Source organism: Saccostrea echinata, unplaced genomic scaffold (assembly GCF_033153115.1).
Source record: "Saccostrea echinata isolate AGI-Se365-2 ecotype Australia unplaced genomic scaffold, CSIRO_AGI_Sech_v1 ptg000045l, whole genome shotgun sequence".
Lineage (NCBI taxonomy): Eukaryota > Metazoa > Mollusca > Bivalvia > Ostreida > Ostreidae > Saccostrea > Saccostrea echinata.
The window spans coordinates 3,349,394-3,355,393 of NW_026889794.1; the positions used below are offsets into that span (position 1 = coordinate 3,349,394).

At 34.3% G+C, this 6,000-nt stretch overlaps 1 non-coding gene across 1 annotated transcript; it reads right to left on the reverse strand.

Moving 5' to 3' along the window:
- Window positions 1-4,178: 4,178 nt before the first annotated feature.
- On the reverse strand, window positions 4,179-4,250 carry Trnad-guc (transfer RNA aspartic acid (anticodon GUC)). Its single transcript has one exon. It is a non-coding gene; the product is annotated as a tRNA-Asp (tRNA).
- Window positions 4,251-6,000: the final 1,750 nt, after the last annotated feature.

Below are 6,000 nucleotides of genomic sequence, written 5' to 3' on the forward strand. Positions count from 1 at the left end.
AAAGGTTTCGGTGATTGGACATTGATGTCTACAAGTTTCTAGTTTCAGCGTTTCCTTTCATTTCTTGATTTACTTTGCTTTAATTTACTTGATTGGCGAAGGATATAGCTGTTAAAATGAGAAGTAAAAAGTTTAATTTGTCTCTTACATCTCAAAGATTTTTGCCTGTCTCCTTATGTCTTTATTATTAGTCCCCTACCGGTGAAACCGGAGGGGACTATAGGTTTCCTCTGAGTCTGTCCGTCCGTCTGTCTGTCTGTCTGTCTGTCCGTCTGTCTGTCTGTCCCTCTGTCTGTCTGTCAGTCTGTCCCACTTGGTTTCCGCACTTTTTTTCTAAACGCTTGTAGATATTAAGCTGATTTTTGGTATGTGAGTGTATCTTGATGAGTTACAGATCAAGTTTTCATTTCGTTCCGCTTCATTGATTTTTGGCGAAAATACGGCCTTTTCAATTTTTCAGGGTTTTCCGCATTTTTTTCCTAAACGCTTGCAGATATTGAGCTGATTTTTGGTATGTGACTTAACCTTGATAAGTTACAGATCAAGTTTGAATATCATTCCGCTTCTTTGATTTTTGACGGAATAATGGCATTTTCAATTTTTAACGGGAACCAGATTACACTTGCCGGTAGGGGACTAGTATTGCTAATGCAATACTCTCAGAATGCTTGTTTTCTGACAATTGAACACAATTCTTGAGAAGAACGAATATCTAGTGAATTGAAAAAATACAATTATACAAATATAGGTTTCGTATGTATTGAAAAGACAAGTGACCAAGTGGTGGAAGGTGTCGAAGTTATCCAGCCTAGCCCCCAAACCCCACCCCGAGTTTTCAGAGTTATTGAATTATATGTAATACCATCCTTCCTTGGGAAACACGGACCCGTCGTAAGTTGGTCGAGGAGAATTACACAAGCCCACACACACAGATAGGTTTTTTCACGTCTGGAGAGAGTTGGGATATTTTGTCAAAAAATATCCGAGTCGGAGAATTTGGGTGATTATTTATCTGCCAATGGGAATTTATTAGTTTGCCCTCCTCCCCGCCCTGAGCAAAATTCCTGGTTCACCCTTGATATTTTAAACTCATTCCCTAGCCCCCAAGAAAAAAATAAATCTAGCTTACTTCATAAACTCTTATTTCAAGTAATATGCAAATATAACATCCATATACGATTTAAATCATGAACTTTATTACTTCCAGGATATCGTGATGGTGTTGGGGGGGGGGGGGGGGGGGCACTAACACATTAAACTCTATATACAGGTTACAGATTGATTTACCAGTAAAAAAAAAAAGTAACCATAATTTAGTTATCACGTATACATTTGTAAATTTTCAAATCTGGATCGAGATCCCTCCGATTCAGATTCGTTTCATATTCATTTTCAAATTCGAATTCGTTTCATATTCAGAAACATCTCTATTAGAGATGTTTCTGAATATGAAACGAATCCGAATCTGAAAACGAATATGAAACAAATCTGAATCGGAGAGATCTCGATCCCGATTTGAAAATGAGCACATTTTTTCTTTGGTATATCAATCTGTAAACTGTAAAAAAGTTTAATTTGTTTGTGACATCCCCCCACTCCCCCCCCCCCCAAAAAAAAAAACACCACCACCAAATCCTGGGAGTAATAAGTCCATAATTTAAATCGTATATGGATGTTATATTTGTACATTACTTGTAGCAATGTGAAAAAATAAGAGTTTATGAAGTAAGCTAGATTTATTTTTACTTGGGGGCTCGGTAGTGTTTCAAATGTCAAGGATGAACCAAGATTTTTTTCTAAGGGCAGGGAGGGGGACATACTAATAAATTCTCAAAGGGGGATAAATCACCCTCTTTCTCAGACTCGGATTTTTTTTGACCAAAAAAAAATTCCAATGTTCCAGACGTGAAAAAATCTATCTGATCCCTATTTCTCCGACTAGGATATTTTTTGACACCCCCCCCCGGCCCCCCTCCCTCAAAAAATCCCAACTCTCTCTAGACGTGAATAAACCAAGACAAAAATCCAAACTCTCACCAGACATGAAAAAACCTATCTGTGTGTGGGGGCTAGTCATGCTTGTGTAATTCTCCTCCACCAGTTTAAATGTACGATGGGTCCGTCCGTGTTTCCCAAAGGAAGGGGAAAGGTTGAGGAAGGGGCTGGCAAGTTCATCTTTGCTAACTATATTACATACAATTAAATAACTCTGAAAAATAGGGGGCGGGGCTGGACTACTTTGACTCCTTCCACCGCTTGATCGCTACTGAACGGCCTAGCTCAGATCAATAAGTCGTCAAAAATAATTGTATCATATCAGGCCCGTAACTGGGGAAGACATGGAGACCAGCCCCCCCCCCCCCCCTCCCTTCCTATTAATTTTGCCGTTATATACTACAGACCAAAAATCGAAATTACGTTAATGTTAACTGCATCCTATAGATCAGCTACATGTTTATTACACACTACATGTACATGTTGTTATATGTGTCTTTTCAATACATAAAAAAGCTACTTTGTATTATTTTATTGTTCAACTCAGTAGATATTCGTTCCTTGGGAGAATTGTGTTCTTTCAGATTTAGGAGACAAATAAAACTTCTTACTATACATTTTAACAAGCTACATTCTTCGCCAATCAAGGAAACTTTCCGAGAAATGAAAGGAAACGTTTAAACTAAAAACTTGTAGACATCAATGTAAATCACCGAAAACTTTCGACAAAAAAATTGGCTGCGAGAATGTGGCCAAGAGGTTGCTGAAATGTTATTTATCTGACATAATTTTCAATTACATATAAAACGACTCGTAGGTATACATTTACACAGAATTTTTTTAAAAATAGAGTCCAGAACACGATTCTTGCGAAGAGCAAATAATGTAAGCAGGTATATAATACAACAATGATACTTTTTTCGAGCAGGTTTTTTCTGTGAATTGAAAGGGTACCTGTTCTGTTATTCAGTCTGTAGAATTTGACTTGTCCCTTTTATAACACCCACATCACAATGAAAAAAAAATATAACACCATCCACTATTTTTTTTAAATGACATATTTAACATATGTCATGCATGCATTTGTATTTCGCCATTATCGGATAGCCACGGGTGATGTCGTCTTTACTCATCACCGGGTGATGAGTAAAAGACGAGATCACCCGTGGGTATCCGACGATGGTATTTCGCAAAAGTAATTATGAACTAGTTTATTTCAAAAGATGGAGGAGGATCAAATAGTTTTCAAATTTAAATCTGATATTTTCCTCGTTCTCGTAAAATTAAAAAATAAATCACAGAAATAAATATGTATTATTATTATTCATTGTATAATTAAGAAATTTTCTTATGATGGTATCTTTCTCAGTTTTCAAATCGGGATCGAGATCCCTCCGATTCAGATTCCTTTCACATTCATTTTCAGATTCGGATTCGATTCATATTCAGAAACATGTCTAATGGGGATCTCCAGCATCTTTTTAATATCAACGTCAGAGAATTTGTAAAATCAATTTCAGAGTATTTGTAAAATCAACGTCAGAGTATTTGCGAGTAAAATCAGTTTGATTTTTAACAAAGTTATTTTGTTGATGACCAATCACGAGATATGAACATTTCTGAGTTCAATTTTTATTGAAGAAGCAGTTGTCTTGTGGTTAACTTATCGTGAGGAATAGTTATACATATATAAAGTGTAAAAAAGTATTATATAAGGAAATTTCTTACTAGCAATTTTGATGGAGATATTTATAAAGCAATAAGTTCAAGGGTTGATAACATTTGCATTTAACCATTTTCCCCGTGGTTCGGCTCGTTGTAAATGCAATTCAGAAACATTTTTTTAAATTTTCAATGACCTATGTTTTCCATATCTCTGTTCGGATGATATCAGAAAAAAATCTGATATACTGTATAGAGGATAGCCATAGAGGCCTTGAAGCTCTAGCTATTCGGCTGTTTTATTGTGTGTGTGAGGGTGTGTGTGTGTGTGTGTGTGTGTGTGTGTTTTGAAAAAAAAAATGAAAGGAAATTTGAGTAATTATAACGGTTCTGGTTTGTGACTTTTAATACTTGAAATATAATTCATAATTTCACGATGTGTCCTGAATTAATTGTTCACATAAAAATAATGACCACAATTCAAAACCTTATGAGGAAACATTTTATTTTAGAAAAAAATTCTCCCCGGCGGGGAATCGAACCCCGGTCTCCCGCGTGACAGGCGGGGATACTTACCACTATACTACCGAGGAGTTGTTCTAATGTTGATAATATTGTGAATATAATGTAAAAGTTATCACGGTTTATGATGAAAATATTTTGAAGTTAGTTAGTACTGTAAATATATTATGATCCTCCGTAAGCCGAAAATAGAGCAATAATAAAGTAAATATCACCAATTGTCAAATCATTAATTTGAATTTAAATAAATTTGGGAAGTAATAGATTTAAACAGATTTTATCCCAAAACAAATGAGCGGCCGTTCAACACGATTCAACTTTACCTGTTTAACAAACTTATCTGTTTAGAAAGATGTCAAAAATTATCACTCTACCTCGAAGTGAAACCTTTGCTATAATTCATGCTTGCTTAATGCACGTTCAAAATAAATACCTTTCGCAATCATAGAGGAAGTTATTCATTGCTATTGTAAACATGTATTACTTTATACTTCTGTGTATCTTCTACAGACACAACAGACCGTATCACATTAAATATGGTAATAAAATTTCCTTAATTTAGAATTAAGAATACTGTCTATATGAAATGCCATTTATGAGCATTGTAGGACATTGCCTCACCCTTTTAGTCTACGCATTTCTTTATGTTCTTATGTTGTAGCAGTACAAATTAATGTACACTAATTTCACACATTCAATATAAGTTTTTATCTGACTTTCAAATATGTCATATTTACACAAAAGGAATCAGAAGTTATATCAATGAGACTTCTATTTTGGTTTTAATCATCTTTAAATTTAATTCAAATTTCGTCTGCTTTTATTCAAAGTGAAATGAAGAAACAACCAACATTAAATGCAATGTTAGCACTAAGAATATCCAAATCCATTACAATACAAGCTCTGTTAAAAAAATACCGGGGTATTACTAAGCCTTAAGGGTTTTTTTGAATCAATTTTAATCATTTGAGAAGTGTCACTTTTCTTTGTACAGATTATATGAAATCCTGCAGTAGATAAAGTTCCAAAGGGCGGATTCACTAAGACCTTTAACTGCTTCTAAATTCAACAAAGAAGACTAAAAATGATTTTTAAGCGCCTAAGTAGAGTAGACACCTTAAGATTAAACAAGTTGTGTATTTCATTTTTCTGTGATATTTGACCCTATATACACGGAACTTATTTGAGAGCTTTTTGACGTATTGTAGGTTCTAGTTTGCTATTTTTCGGCTCCCCCTGGGGCAGTCCCACTAAATTAATGATTTAAGATTTAATTAGAATCTTTAAAATATGTTTATAGCTTATTTTCTAAATTTGTTTATTATTACAATTCATTATACTTTTTATAACAATAATAAAAGTCAAACATATTATATATTCACACTTGAGAACGTTGGTTTTCTTTTTTTTTTCTTTTTTTTTTACATTGTAAGTAAAGATTCCAATATTTCATATTGACACAATCAGTATCTAAAATAGTATTTCAAATTCTTTTACAGTATTTTAAAGTTACTCCGGAAATTTTTTTCCATAATAAATACATGTACATGTTCCAATCGAGGGAATAAAAAATGAACAACTAAACAAAATTGTATCAAATACATTTAAGTCGAAATAAAGTTCTGTAATGAGATGGTGAAAATAACGAACGGTGATCGATCTCAAAACAATTTACAAACAATACAAATATGTAATAAGGGCATAACACACGGATACCCGAAAATTCGACAGGAAGGATCAGGTGCACACAGGGAGTAAGTATCTCCTATTGACAGGTCACACCCGCCGTGAGCCCTATGTATTGATCAGGTAGATGGAGTC